The sequence below is a fragment of the Notolabrus celidotus genome, chromosome 20 (genome assembly GCF_009762535.1).
Source record: "Notolabrus celidotus isolate fNotCel1 chromosome 20, fNotCel1.pri, whole genome shotgun sequence".
In the NCBI taxonomy this organism is placed as follows: Eukaryota; Metazoa; Chordata; class Actinopteri; order Labriformes; family Labridae; genus Notolabrus; species Notolabrus celidotus.
Genome location: NC_048291.1, coordinates 27,378,577 through 27,394,403, shown reverse-complemented (window position 1 = coordinate 27,394,403; position 15,827 = coordinate 27,378,577).

Here is a 15,827-nt window from a genome sequence, read left to right as displayed (position 1 = left end):
CTGTCTGCACCATAGACTGTATGACAGGGGGAGAGTCTGCAGTCTGCACCATAGACTGTATTACAGGGTGAGTCTGCAGCCTGCACCATAGACTGTATTACAGGGCGAGAGTCTGCAGTCTGCACCATAGACTGTATTACAGGGGGAGTCTGCAGCCTGCACCATAGACTGTATTACAGGGGGAGAGTCTGCAGTCTGCACCATAGACTGTGTTACAGGGGGAGAGTCTGCACCATAGACTGTATTACAGGGGGAGAGTCTGCACCATAGACTGTATTACAGGGGGAGTCTGCAGCCTGCACCATAGACTGTATTACAGGTGGAGAGTCTGCTGTCTGCACCATAGACTGTATTACAGGGGGAGAGTCTGAACCATAGACTGTGTTACAGGTGGAGAGTCTGCTGTCTGCACCATAGACTGTATTACAGGGGGAGAGTCTGAACCATAGACTGTATTACAGGGGGAGAGTCTGAACCATAGACTGTGTTACAGGTGGAGAGTCTGCTGTCTGCACCATAGACTGTATTACAGGGGGAGAGTCTGCACCATAGACTGTATTACAGGGGGAGAGTCTGCACCATAGACTGTATAACAGGGGGAGAGTCTGCACCATAGACTGTATTACAGGTGGAGAGTCTGAACCATAGACTGTATAACAGGGGGAGAGTCTGCACCATAGACTGTATTACAGGTGGAGAGTCTGCACCATAGACTGTATAACAGGGGGAGAGTCTGCACCATAGACTGTATTACAGGTGGAGAGTCTGAACCATAGACTGTATTACAGGGGGAGAGTCTGAACCATAGACTGTATTACAGGTGGAGAGTCTGCACCATAGACTGTATAACAGGGGGAGAGTCTGCACCATAGACTGTATTACAGGTGGAGAGTCTGCACCATAGACTGTATAACAGGGGTAGAGTCTGCACCATAGACTGTATTACAGGTGGAGAGTCTGCACCATAGACTTTTAAAAGCAAACTCAAGTCCTTCTTTTTAGTCTCACTTTTACTTTATTTATTAATTATCTAATCAGTTTTTAATTATATACTATTTTAAGTTAATATCATAGACTGTATACACATATATTATTTTTTCAGTTATTTATTATTTTAATTTATTGTGGGGTTATTTAATTATTTATTTAGTTTTTAAATTTGATTTATGATTTAAGATTTTTACAGATTACCTCAGCATTTTAATATTTTATTCTGTTTTACTTTATTTACTTTTAGTAGTAGTTCCTTTGACTGGTTTAATATTTTAATGTTTAATTATCTTATTAATTAATGTATTTATTTTTTAACATCTTATTTTACCTCCTTCTTATTGTTTACCATTTATGTAACATATTAATCATTTATATCTGATTTGATCTTTTATTTGTATTTTCTGTTTGTTGGTAAATCCACCAATGATATGTCTTTATATATATTAATATGTCAATGGTTATATTTCATGGTACAAAAGATGTTGTTTGCAGTTACAGTATATTATCCCTGTAGGAGTACACAGGTATTAGTGTATCATGCATTCTAAAGCAAATGTCCAGCAGGGGGAGCTAAAGTGCAACATTTCACTCTTAAACAACCTCAAACAGACCTCACTTGACTTTTTCCCTGATACTCCTAATCAGAATTTTGCACCACAGCGCCTGCAAATGCATTTTATTCTTGAAATATTTACTGCACAGGAACAAAAGGCATATTTAACAGCATTAGATAGCTTTTATAATGTTATCATAGGAGTATATATTTCCACTTATTGAAGTCTGACGGGTTTTCTATCAGATAAGTTCCAGTTGTGAAGTGTGTGTTAAGTGTGTCAGTCACATGAGCATTTACTTTTTGATTTTTTGACACTTTCATACATTATTTGTGCATCTTAAATTAATACATAAGCTACATGAAGCTGACAATACTGCAGTACTTTTACTGTTATACTTTACCTGCATGTTTCTAAGAATAATGTTGTCTGTTCTCTCTTTAACTACCTGAGCTGATGATACTGGACTTCCTTTGGATCCCAGCTGCAGGACTCTGACTTGTACTGCTCCATGATGCTGTTGTTGGACTCTGTGTGTGCAGAAGCAGCAGGTGCAGTGACACATTTCATCTCACCTGTTCTGAAAAGCTGAATGATGAAGTGAAACCTCACAGAGGAGATGTTCCAACTGCCAATAAGTCCTGCTCCGACCCCCCTCTCACTCCGGGCAGGACAGCAGCCCCCTCCCCATTCCTGAAAGTCAACAATAAACCACGTTTCCAGTAAGCCGGATACCTCCCCAAGTCCTGCTCATCCCCATGGAGACCACTACGAGACTCCACAGGCCTGAGTCCTCTGGCCAAAGCAGGCCACCCAGGGGGAGCGAGAGCCTATATTTTACCCGATATGGATCAAAATGTACATCTCCATGAGACACAGTGCAAATGCTCCTCTCTGTTTCCTCTGTTTGACTCAAAGAAAGGACTTGGCAGCCTCTCTGGAGCATGTTTGAGAGCAGAAGCAGCGCTCAAACAGAGAGTGGTCGTGTCGTACTATATTTTACACCCTCAGTGTCTCCTCTTTTGTGGACCGTGACGTCAGCATTCCCCTCAGAGCGGCCTGAGTGACACAGTAGCTTTGTTTTGGAGTCGCCACATCTCATTCACGGCCGCTTAACTCCAGAGTCCGAGGCTTGGGACGCAGCCTTTCAGGACTCCTGATTCCTTAATCCGCTGGTTTATAAGACACTGAATAAGCAGCCGTTTGTATGCTTAGTCCTGGGGCGGCGGGGTGCTTCTGCTTTATGGGGACTGTTGACTTGCAAAACACGCCCTGAGGACACAAGTGACTGATACATGGAGGGATGACTGCCAGCGGGGTCACACTCAGAGGTCAGGTGTAGAATCAGGGAAGCAAAACAGCTCAGAGAGACGGCGCAGTGACGCATTTCTGAGCTGGATCCGAGTCGGGGTGATTATTCCTATAAAAAGAATACAATCGAGGATCAACAAGGCTTACAGAGACTCATCAAATATTGCAGACTTATAGTATGAAAGCAAAGGGAGAGACGGTAGTCTAAGCCTATAGCAGGATGACAAGGAGCCGGTCCAAGCCTGAGCCTCAGCTTTATCAAAAAGGAAAGTCTTCTCTTAGAGGGAGGAAAGGTGGGAAGATGATGTTTCCAAAGGAGCAGGGTCTGAAAACTGAAGGCTATACCTCCCATACTAGGTTTAAGGACTTTAGGTACCACGTGGAGGCCTAATGTAATGTTTTAGAGGAGTGATAGAGCAGTATGAGATCTTCAGATATGAGGATCCCTGACAGCTTTGGTTTGAGGTTTAATCTGCAAATCAAAATCAGGACACTCAGGTAAAAGACCAGGATGTTAAGAAATAAGTTTGTGTGATCAGGATGAGAACACTGTGGATTTATAGTGCAGGTCTCTTCTCTTAAATTCTCACGTTGACTCTGCTGGTGTTTTCACTTTTTCTTGAGTAACAGATCTGAATAACTCCTCCACCGTGATGCCCTCGTATACTCCTCCATCCGAGAGCTCTGCATCCTCTGTAAACAGATCTCAAGCGTTGGGGAAATCCATTAGCAAACAAAGCCACACTGAGAGCACAAACACCTGACATCCTCCACATTATCTCCCCCTCTAATTCCCTCAGTCGCTGCTTTGGCTTCACACTCACTAATCTGTTAAATCTGTTGTCATTTGTCTCCAATCACAAAGGCCCTCCCTCCTCTTCAGCCTCCTGTTGCTCCTCTGGAGTAATCCAAGTCTTCCATTTGTTTACATTTGACAAAGTGGATCAATGCTGCTAAACTTCTCTCTGCTTACCTGGACTCAGACCTGATCTTTGCACTGTTAGATAAAACAGATTAACCACCTGTAAGTGTTGCAAAAAGGGCCATTAAGTTCTGAGCTTATGATCTGATTGGACAAGAGGGATTTTTTGCACGCTGATGTAGTTCAACAGCAACGAGAAGCATCACTCTGCACATCTCATACATAAAGCTTTGCTTTTAACTGTCTTTGTCTGGATTGCAGCACCTCAAAAATGTCTGATGTGATGTGTTTCCTCATGTAAAAATCTTGTAAATGATTTTAAGATTCTTTTATTTACTTTTAAAGCACAACATGGACTCGCCCCTCTATCTCTGAGCTATTATCCCCGTTTAAACCTGGTCGCAGTCTGAGATCCTCGGTGCTCTGCTAGCTGTTCCAGCAGGTACTCCCACATTTAAACTACACCTGTTTGGATTCGTTGATACAGAGAATGACCTGATGAATCATGTTTGGGGGTCCACAGCCGTCTGCAGCCCATAAGGTCACTGCATGCCTGCACCTCCTCTGCCCCAGGAGCTGCATTGTTCTGCAACACTCTGGATCAATCTCCTGGGTGGGGAGTTAACAAGAAGTAAAGAAGGGGTGGAGGGGAGGAGGGGACGTCTTTGGCTTTTTCTCCTTTCCCTTTCTCCACCCTCCACCCTCCACCCTCCACCCTCCACCCTGCGTCTCAGCAGCCTGTTTGCATTCCTCTCAGTTAATAAGTGTTTGTCTGATCCTTGGCAGGGGGTGTAAAGACCCCCTCATGCACAAACACAGCAGCCCGCCCCCCCGCCTCACCCCGCTGTAAAGATGACAGGAGTGACGCCGTGAGGGACGGACGAGGAGGAGGGTCAGAGGTGTCGTAAATTTCATTGGCACACTGCTGAGCCTTTTAGTTTTATTAATAAGCAGCAGGCTGGGACACATGTTGGACGTCACCACACAATAGACACAACGTCTGAAGACTCACTGAGGGACATGTTTTCAAATGAAGACTCACTGAGGGAGATGTTTTCATCTGACGAGTGAGGATGAATTATATTTCTGTGTCTGAAGTCAGAAGATGAAACTCTTCCTGGTTGTTGGAGGATGAGACAAAGTTTCCGTTAGCTGCAGTTTCTCCTCTCTCATGTGGAGTCAATCATTTGCAGACTAAAGAGGTTATTAGATCACATATTAAACCCAAACTCAGAGCTGCAGCACCGTTTTCATTGAGATGTTGGAAAGAACGGGTAAAAGGTATCAAACTGACAAACTGTTTTTAATTTAGGATTAATTTAGGATCTCTTATAGCCGTATGTTTTAGGGTTAGGATTAGGGTTCGGGTTAGGGTTAGGGTTAGGGTTAGGGTTAGGATTAGGATTAGGATTAGGATTAGGATTAGGGTTAGGGTTAGGGTTAGGATTAGGTTTAGGGTTAGGGTTAGGGTTAGGATTAGGTTTAGGGTTAGGGTTAGGATTAGGGTTAGGTTTAGGGTTAGGGTTAGGATTAGGTTTAGGGTTAGGGTTAGGGTTAGGGTTAGGGTTAGGGTTAGGATTAGGTTTAGGGTTAGGGTTAGGATTAGGATTAGGATTAGGTTTAGGGTTAGGGTTAGGATTAGGATTAGGGTTAGGGTTAGGGTTAGGGTTAGGATTAGGTTTAGGGTTAGGGTTAGGATTAGGATTAGGATTAGGTTTAGGGTTAGGGTTAGGATTAGGGTTAGGGTTAGGGTTAGGGTTAGGGTTAGGATTAGGATTAGGGTTAGGGTTAGGATTAGGTTTAGGGTTAGGGTTAGGATTAGGATTAGGATTAGGTTTAGGGTTAGGATTAGGATTAGGGTTAGGGTTAGGATTAGGTTTAGGGTTAGGGTTAGGATTAGGATTAGGATTAGGTTTAGGGTTAGGGTTAGGGTTAGGGTTAGGGTTAGGATTAGGTTTAGGGTTAGGGTTAGGATTAGGATTAGGGTTAGGGTTAGGGTTAGGATTAGGATTAGGGTTAGGGTTAGGGTTAGGGTTAGGGTTAGGGTTAGGATTAGGTTTAGGGTTAGGGTTAGGATTAGGATTAGGATTAGGTTTAGGGTTAGGATTAGGATTAGGGTTAGGGTTAGGGTTAGGGTTAGGGTTAGGGTTAGGATTAGGATTAGGGTTAGGGTTAGGATTAGGATTAGGATTAGGGTTAGGGTTAACATCTTAATTAGTTGAAACGTGGCTGCAGAAGTTTCTTGCAGCGATGACGAGATTCACGGGGGTTCTGTATAAAACATGGACGTAGTTTCTGTGACTTCACCTGAAGGTCGTTGAAGCAAAGTTTGAAGCCTAATTTTCAGTTGATCCATCATGAGGCAAAGAGGTGGAGCAGAAACCTTTGCGCTATTTGTTAAATAACCAGGTTTCACTTAAAACCACGATACCTTCCAGATCCAGCACAACTTATTCTTTTAGACTGGATAAATCAGTGAAATCACCCTTTATTGCTTTGTCATAAAAACGGTAAATGTGTCTCAAAGCTGAAGCTGTGTTTTCAGAAACTGCATCCCTTCTTAGATGGTCTAGTCCACAACTGACATGTCTAGGTATCGTGGTTCTGGATCAGGACCTGATTTGCATAACTTTCCTGTAACCTCAGAATCAGAAGCTGCGAATACGATGCTAGCTTCACGTCATTCATGCATGTATCACGGTGATCCCTCATTCCATGTGTCACAACCTTTTAAGACACAGAAGTGTTATAATAACAATACTTAGCAAACATCAAGAACACAAACACAAAGAGAACCCAAACAATGATTTAACCTGTCATCACAAGAACCCAACATAAAAAGAAGAAGAACCCAGGAAACACAAGAACCCAACAATAAGAACTGAGACCAAAGGGACCAAGACAGTAAGACCATTAAAGCAATAAAAGGATGAGGAAGTGTTCATCTTCATTAGATGAGACCGGGATGATAAGGAGCTACATCCTTTGCAGCTTCGCCTTGAGGAACCTAATTTCCCTGTGGTGAATCTTGCTGTAGAAGAAGACAGAACTTTATATATGTGAGGATCTGTCCCTCGTTGTTGTCTTTGCAGTGTTTTGATGTCCAGGTAACACACAGGTTAGTGACTCACTGCAGGGACAGAACAATGAGCTCTAAATACTCGAGTCAGTTACCAAACACACTCTCAGCTTACACCGTCGTCTAAGATGATTCACTCCAGCTATGTTCATTGTTTCCTTCATGTACGGCCTTCAGGAGGTGACACGGCAGAAAAACATGTCATGATGTCCTGTAACATATGGATTTGATAAAGTGCATCAATGCTCTATATGTAGTGAGACACAGACAGGGGAGGCATTCAGCAGCAGCAGCACCTCGCTCACATTGTGCTGAATAAAGAGTCACCTGATCCTACCTGCGTGTGCCGCTGAGGTCTCAGGAGAGGCCGAGCTGCTGAGACGATCCCTGAGGAGGACTGAAAAAAACAAACATAAACAGAGTCGTAGCAGCTGCAGTGAGCTGTGTGTGTGTGTGTGTGTGTGTGTGTGTGTGTTCTTGGCGGCCACAGTTTAACCTTGGCCAGGCATGCCCAGACCTGCCTCTCAATGAGGGGCGGGAGCTCACCAAGCCGCCTGCAGGACTTGGACCCGATCAATGAGAAAATAAAATACCACTGCAGGCGAACACGGCCTCGGAGGCTCCCTCCACCTCGCCTTTCTAACGGAGCCTCTCTCTCCAGCTCTCATCAGATTCCAGCACACGGCTTGGCCCGCTGCAGAAGCGTTCACCACAGAGGATACTTTCCTTCTTTTTCCTGCTTTTACTCACTCCTTTCCAAACTTTAATTTGATTTCTTTATTTCTTTGTTTGTCCCCCAGCAGAGGTTACATTTCTTAGACTCTACCCTCAATTGGTGAGCTGCCGTGGCGACAACGGCCACAAAGGCCTCCTGTGCACGCACCCGGCCAAGCCAGGTCCAAGCCTCGGACCCCCTCGCTGCTCGGCACAGCTAGATATTCCTCCCCCAGTGGCCCTGCACCAGTCTGAGGCCTCCCCATTCAGCGGTGCAGCGTCTCTGTTGTGTTTGTGTTTAGTGCATCCACACAAAATGACTTTAATCGGAGTGGACGTGGGGCCGGGCGAGAGAGCGGCCCTCCAGGACGGTTCCCAAACTGCTCACAGTCGGGATGTTTCTGGCACTGCTCGCTCTTTCTCCTCCTGCTATCAGCCTGCTGCAGCGAGATCTCTCGAGGGCAGCGGGTTGATACGTGGTTTCACTTTGGATCATGACAGCAGATCAGCTTCTGTTTGTGAAGCTGCAGAAATGATCCCTATTCAAAGGTAGCTGTAAGAAACAGATGATTGATCTGCTGTCAAACTCAAATCCAGGTGAGGGCAATGATGCATCTAAAAGCTTTTTGCTCACCGCAATAAAACAACAACGTGCAAACAAGGAAGAAGGAGCTGTTTCTGCAGGAGGTGTCCTGTCCTGCATGAAACATGGAGAATGCACCCTAAAAAACTTGAAAGTGCAATCAGAACAACTCCTGAGGACCTCTCCCCGTGTGTCTCTCATTAATCATTCTGAAATGTTGGTTTGTGCTGAGGAGGAAAAGTTGGTGCAGAGATAAACTATGAGTCGTGTCAATGTGGCTTCAGAAGCTCAGTCAACAGTTGCGCATGACTCTCTCTCACAGCAGAGGAGCAACTCTGAAGCCTGGAGTTAGCTTTGCTGCTTCATCACCTGAGGCCTTCCTAAAGGTTCTCAGGCCTGAAGGCAAACTCCAACACGGCCTCCATGGTAACCTGGGACACAATGTCAAAGAATGTGCAGCACCAAGAAAGTGTGCGTACAAATCTCGCGGGAGTTTTCAAATCTAGTGTTTCCGTCGAGGCAGAGCACCTTAAACAAAACTACCTCAAGGTAAATAAGGCTGACTCTGTCTGAAGTATAGTTCCAACAGGGGGGTCACCTCTGAGCTGTTTCTTGAACCACAGAAGGTATCCAACATGGACGTATGCTCCGTAATGTCACAGTGTCACGTCATTCCTGTCTTTTGTGAGCTTTGAATCCAAATGATCCAGAGATGTGTCATGATCAAACGCTGCGGCTCTGAGAGTCGATGCTTTATAGTGAATCAGAAGAGCCGGCTCGCATCCAGAGAGAGCCGGCTCTAGGTTTTTTTCCTTTCCCTGCTTAGCTCTCTCAGTGCTCAGCCCCAGCTCTGCTCACAGCAGAACTTTGTTTTGATTGGTCAGCATGGCGGCCATGCGGCCAATCACATGTGAGGATATAGGATACAGGTGATGGAGGGGAGGCTGTTTATTGTGGCTTCATCTGTTCCTTCTGAGAGGGTTAGGGTTAGGGTTCTTCTCAAAGACCGGGCAAATACTCACTGAGAGGAGAAACCGGATCAGACCATCCAAGCTGAGGACATTAATGATGTTTGCTCCAGTTTGGTTCTGGTTCTGTTTTCTTGAGTTTGGTTCTTGTTCTGTTTGCTTAAGTTTGGTTCTGGTTCGGTTCTGGTTCGGTTCGGTTTTGGTTTGGTTCGGTTCTGGTTCGGTTCTGGTTCGGTTCTGGTTCGGTTCTGGTTCGGTTCTGGTTCCTTGAGTTGGTTCTGGTTCGGTTCTGGCTTCTTGAGTTGGTTCTGGTTCAGTTCTGGTTCGTTTCTGGTTCGGTTCTGGTTCGGTTCTGGTTTCTTGAGTTGGTTCTGGTTCGGTTCTGGTTCGGTTTTGCTTTCTTGGGTTCGGTTCTGGTTTCTTGGGTTCGGTTCTGGTTCGGTTCTGGTTCGGTTCTGGTTCGGTTCTGTTTGCTTGAGTTGGTTCTGGTTCGGTTCTGGATTCTTGAGTTGGTTCTGGTTCAGTTCTGGTTTCTTGAGTTGGTTCTGGTTCAGTTCTGGTTCGGTTCTGGTTCGGCTGTGTTTGGTTCTGGTTCTGTTTGCTTGGGTTTGGTTCTGGTTCGGTTCTGGTTCTGTTTTTTGAGTTTGGTTCTTGTTCTGTTTGCTTGGGTTTGGTTCTGGTCCTGGTTCTGTTTGCTTGAGTTTGGTTCTGGTTCTGTTTGCTTGAGTTTGGCTCTGGTTCTGTTTGATTGAGTTTGGTTCTGGTTCCTTCCCCCTAACCCTAACCCTAATCCTAACCCTAACCCTAACCCTAATCCTAACCCTAACCCTAACCCTAACCCTAACCCTAATCCTAACCCTAACCCTAACCCTAATCCTAACCCTAACCCTAACCCTAGCCCTAATCCTAACCCTAACCCTAACCCTAACCCTAATCCTAACCCTAATCCTAACCCTAACCCTAACCCTAACCCTAACCCTAACCCTAACCCTAACCCTAACCCTAATCCCAACCCTAACCCTAACCCTATAACCCTAACCCTAACCCTAACCCTAACCCTAACCCTAACCCTAACCCTAATCCTAACCCTAATCCTAACCCTAACCCTAACCCTAACCCTAACCCTAATCCCAACCCTAACCCTAACCCTATAACCCTAACCCTAACCCTAACCCTAACCCTAATCCTAACCCTAACCCTAACCCTAACCCTAACCCTAATCCTAACCCTAACCCTAATCCTAACCCTAACCCTAACCCTAACCCTAATCCTAACCCTAACCCGAACCCTAATCCTAACCCTAACCCTAATCCTAACCCTAACCCTAACCCTAACCCTAATCCTAACCCTAATCCTAACCCTAACCCTAACCCTAACCCTAATCCTAACCCTAACCCTAACCCTAATCCTAACCCTAACCCTAATCCTAACCCTAACCCTTACCCGAACCCTAATCCTAATCCTAACCCCAGTGTTTTGTTAATTTGTACAATAAAAAAGTTTGATTAAAATTCTAAACAAAAGTAAGAATGGTTTTTAACAGAATAAATGCACAAAATTTGGCATTATCAGGCGTCTCATAAAAACACTGTTAAAGGGTTTTCAGCACAAACCATCAAGTTAAGGTAAAACATACGGTTATTCAAAGTCTCTGCAGCGTTGAATAGACGGGTAAAAGGGCGTTGAGAGAAATGCCGGCCTGGCAAAGAGGACACAGTGATTTCCTCTCTGAATTAACCACCTGTTCCTCCCTTCCTACACACGCCAACAATTGAGTCAAGGAAGTAACAGCACTTGTTTTGGTAACATCACTCAAATGTGTAAAAGTAAGCTTCCACAATGACAGAAACCATAAAGTAGTCCTCTCAGACAAACCCTGAAGAGCCCCACTCGTTCTGAACTGTGTCATTTCCACGCCTACTCGCTTGCAGACCTGCTGCATTCACACATCCTCTCTCCCTGAATCCTTGCAGACGTTTTACTAGACGGCTGGCAGGAGAAAGTCTGCATTAAGTCGGGGTGAAATCAGAAATGCACCCCGCCCAGGCGATGCCGGGAAACCCTCAGTGCGTGTGTGAAAGGAGCTTAAACCTGCCGTCCAGTGTTTTTCCTTCATTGGATTCCCAGCTTGTCTTGGAGGTTTACTGGTCACTTCAGAATTGTCTTTGTCATGCTGCTCCTCTGATGCCTCATTCAGCCCCCCTGAAACACCTACAAAAGAGCGTCCCCCGGCCCTGTGCGATGAATAAAGAGGCCCTCCCACTGTTTCCCTGGGTATTGTTTCCTTCTTGTTACAAAGAGTGTGTATTGCTCACTAAGCCTGTGATGGATGTCGGATTACCCCTCTGCTTGTGTCTTCCCGACAAAGAGGGCTTCAGCCGCGACTGCAACACAACACACACATACACACACACACACACACACAGGCAAATATGCTCACACACACACACCCCAAACATAGTGAAGGTCCTGCATACAATGATCTACAAATCTTTGTCCTGACCCCGACACCACAAACACACCGGCATCCATACGGCATTCTTGTTTTATTAATGCAGAAGAGTCCTGGTTTATCTTATTTTGAAAGGGTGTTCAGACCCCAGAGGATATGAATGGATCATAAACAATAATCAATAACATATTTTCAGATATCCATCTTTGTTCTTTTAAAGATTTGTTCCTTTTTACGTCCCATTTTGGACATTAACAGAAATCTGTCACTACCAACCAAAACCTTTTTGTAAAGATCTTATAAGTGATTCTTTTTGGACATTTCTCATGACTGACATCCTTCATATTCACCAGACAAATCCTTTATAGTGTTACCCTCAACCTAAATATTATCATATGGAGTCCCCCTGGGCTCTATCCTCGGTCCCTTCAGTTTCTTTTTGTTGCATGTTTCTCTTCCACCACCACTTTGACATGTCTTCAATCAATCCCAACAAATGTTCTCCTCAGACTCTTTCCAAACAGAGTAGGTCTAGACCGTACTCTATGTCCTATTATAAACAAAGACCCAACATCAAGACCGGATCAGATCCAGTCCCATCTTCCAGACAGGACTCAGTCTGATCTCATCTTAATCCACCATGAGCAGAGCACTTTGCAGCATTTAACAAGTTACAGTGGCAAGGACAAACTTCCTTTAACAGGCAGAAACCTCCAGCAGGACCAGACTCATGTTAGACACACATCTGCTGAGACCGAGTTGGAGAGAGGGATACCTTCACCTTTACTTTTATATGTTCACATTGAACCCCTCCCCTGCCTACTACATGGCGGAGGCATGAAAAGCGGCTGCTGGTCTACCTCCCTCTGGAGTCTCAAGTGATCAGCCTATCAGAGTCAGTCCTTTGTTTCATTTCTTTAATGAAGACACATTTATGCAAAAAAAACAGCTTTTATTCTTTGAATTTAATTTATTTTAACTTTGGTTTTGTTAGTTTATACCAGTATGTCAGTACAGTCATGCTGCAGACGGTCACAGTCAGGCCCTTACCTCTGCAGACCGCCCTCGTGAAGCATGAAAGATTTAGCACAAAAAGTTTTAAAATATAATCTTGTTGAACTTTCAGTTTGACATTTTGGTCAAATTTTGCCCTTATCCAAGCAGCAACCTCCGGTCTTAAAACATGAAGCCCATGCAGAAGTGCTAAAAACTGCAGTACCTTGAGTGTCCACTAGAGGCTGGCTGCAGAAACACAGGAAACCACATACACACCCATTCAAAGAAGACGATCTTTACAGCAGACATAAACATGTTTACAGCCTGGTTCAAAAAACAGTTTAGGTCTGATAGCTCACTTCTCTATCGGCACACACTGTACGGGGGGGAATATATCTATAACTCGTTATGTTTTAAGATGAGTTTTGCCCAAATAAGGGCCAGGCTGACTTGACTGACTGGCTTCTTGACACTTTAACTGAAGAACAGGATCTGTGTTTGTGAGGGACGGTCTCAGCAGAGCCTCATTTCAGTAAGGTAAGTTGAACTTTCACAAAACCAGCTCTGTAATAAATCTGAGGCTCCATCCAGCCTCTCTTTCTGTCCGCTGCACCATCCGTCCACAACCCTAATCAGCCTCACAGCCTCGCTTCAACCAGTAACAGACCCTCACCCTCCACCACCCCCCCCTCCATCCCTCCCTCCTTCCTGTCCTACATGACAATGGTACCAGCAGTAACCCAGGAAACAGGCCTTTCATTAGCTGTGTGATAAAAAAGATGTATTCCCCGTCTCTGCTCCGTCCACTTTCTCACATCTTTGTTGTTTTGCGGGAATGTGTAGATAAGCTTCAGTGGGCTGTACATGCCTCACCGGTACATCAGTGTTTGCTCTGTAAAGTTTGATCTGTCAGGAAGTGTCATGGTTGGATGCTGCATGGGCGAAACACACAGTAATCAAGCTTTAAACCATGGCTTTGATCCAATGAGCAATAATCACATGTAATGGGGTTTTTGTGATCCATATCTTCCTGCACTGATCTGAAACAAAGCCCAAAAACTGTCTCAACTAAAAGACTAGAGCTGGTCTGAGCCCTGAAACCTTGGCCGAAGGAGAGCCTCCCTACCGCCTCGTGTCAGTCGTCACATGAAGGTTTAAAAGTCATGTTTAAAGCTCTTGTGTTTGTCCCATCCATAGTTCTTTGATTTATTTAGGACCACATGTCGAACTACTGCTGTAAGCGTCCTCCCACGAGTCAGAACCTGTGGCTGCCTCGTCCTCCTGGCCACTCTGGGTGTTTGCGTTTAGCACTTTCAGTTTGCAGCGTTTCTGGGTTGGAACAAACAGCCAGGGCTAGCGTTTCACCAGCAGGCTCCTCTTACCTGCAGCCGTCAGCAGGGCCAGGGAATAATACCTGCATCAGGTTACCACGGGCCTCTCATCTAACCAGGCCTGCCACTTTATTATTATCATGAGCCCTGCAATCCAGCTGGAGAGCCAAGTCCAGCAGGTAAAAGCGGTCCAGGGGGGCCTGCTGGGACTGGGAGCTCATGCTCAGGGGGAAGGGGAAACGTCAGCTCCTCTTTCCAAGAAAAAAAGCAGCCAGGCCGGGCATGAAGACGCGGGATCCTGCCCGTCCAGCAGAGTGTTGGGTGTCCATTTTACAGAGGTGTACTGTTACAGCCCTTCATCTCTCAGCCATCATTACCTCATAGATGACCACAAACAGACACGGCCACTGACAGGTCGCTCTCTATTCACACACCGGGGGGGTGGACGCAGGTTCTTAGATTCTATTTGCATTTGATTCGTTCAGCTATTCATTTGACTCTCTGAACGCGAGCCACCGAGGGAACCTGCAGCAGGGTCAGGGAGAGAGACGGTGTGGTCTGAAGCGGGGCAGACAGGCGGTGATATATAGGGCCGTGGGACACTTGTCCCTGTTAGACCCCACACCGACCCAATGAAGTACCACAGATCCAAGCGCCATGGGGGAACAAGAGTCTGACTGAGCACAGACAAAGCCCTGAAAGAGAAACCCAGCCACCCCCTGCTGCTATTACCCATCCACTGCCTGATCACAGCGAGGGACCCCAAAGAGATGAGCAGGAAAAGACCAACGTAAATCTCATGTACAGGGACACTAAAGGGAAGAGAGGGGAGGAGGGGGGCGAGGGACAAAGACGGAAACAAGACTAAACAGCCACACTTTGTCAGGCTGCAGTCTAAAGTGCTCTGTTAGCTGAACGCTAATGTTAGCTTACGAAGACACGAGTCGTCGGCATGTTAGCTTACGGCACTGAGTTAGGTGAATTACGAATTTCGTGGCAGTGCATCCCATAGCTGTTTAAATATCTTAATTACACTACAATGTCAATCATGAAAGTCAGGGGGTTCATCCTCAGGGAACCACCAGTGTTCCCTTAACCCAACAAAACCCAAGACCTGTTGAAATATAAAAATATTTCCTCCTAAACTGTTATTCCCACTCTCTCTCTTGGTGGTGGAAAGTGGAAATCTGGAGGTTCATCCTCTGGGGAGCATGAATATCTGTGCTAATGCTATGGGAATCCATCGAAATGTTAAGTTGTTTCAATCAAACATGTTAATCCTGTTATCATGGGATTAGAGAAACAAAACAAGATTACTGAAGTCTTTATAATGCATCATCTGAGGAGCATGAATGCCAGCTCAGGAATTTAATTCAGTCTTTCAAAATAAATTAGTGATAAGTCTCAGGATTACTCTGGATTCAGGTCGTATGGTGGTGCAGCGAGAAGTCAAAGGATCCCATCACGTATACAAGATATCCTCTGGGCACCATGAATCTCAACGCTAAGAGTGAGGACAACTTAATCCAAATTTGATGAATATTTCACTGAATGATAAGAGAAAGATTTTGGGTACCAATGTCTTCGTCAAGTTTCATGAAATCCATCTAAAATTGCGGCGCCAGTTTGGTTTAGTGGTGAAGTTTGCGCCCCATGTAAGGAGGCGTTGGTACTCAAGCAGGTGGCCCAGGTTCAGTTCCAATTGGCGGCCATTCTTTTGTATGTTTCTCCCTAAAATCATCTCAGGAATTAAGGCACTAAAGGCTGAAAAAGAAAGAAACAACTCAAATTTGTGTTCCAAACCAAGAATGTTTTTAACTCAGAGGATCACCAAACTCAAAAGGGTTCATCCTCTGGGGAAAGGAATTCACTGAATGAATATCAAACTATATCACCTCTAAAGTCTGTGAATGAATAAAACAAG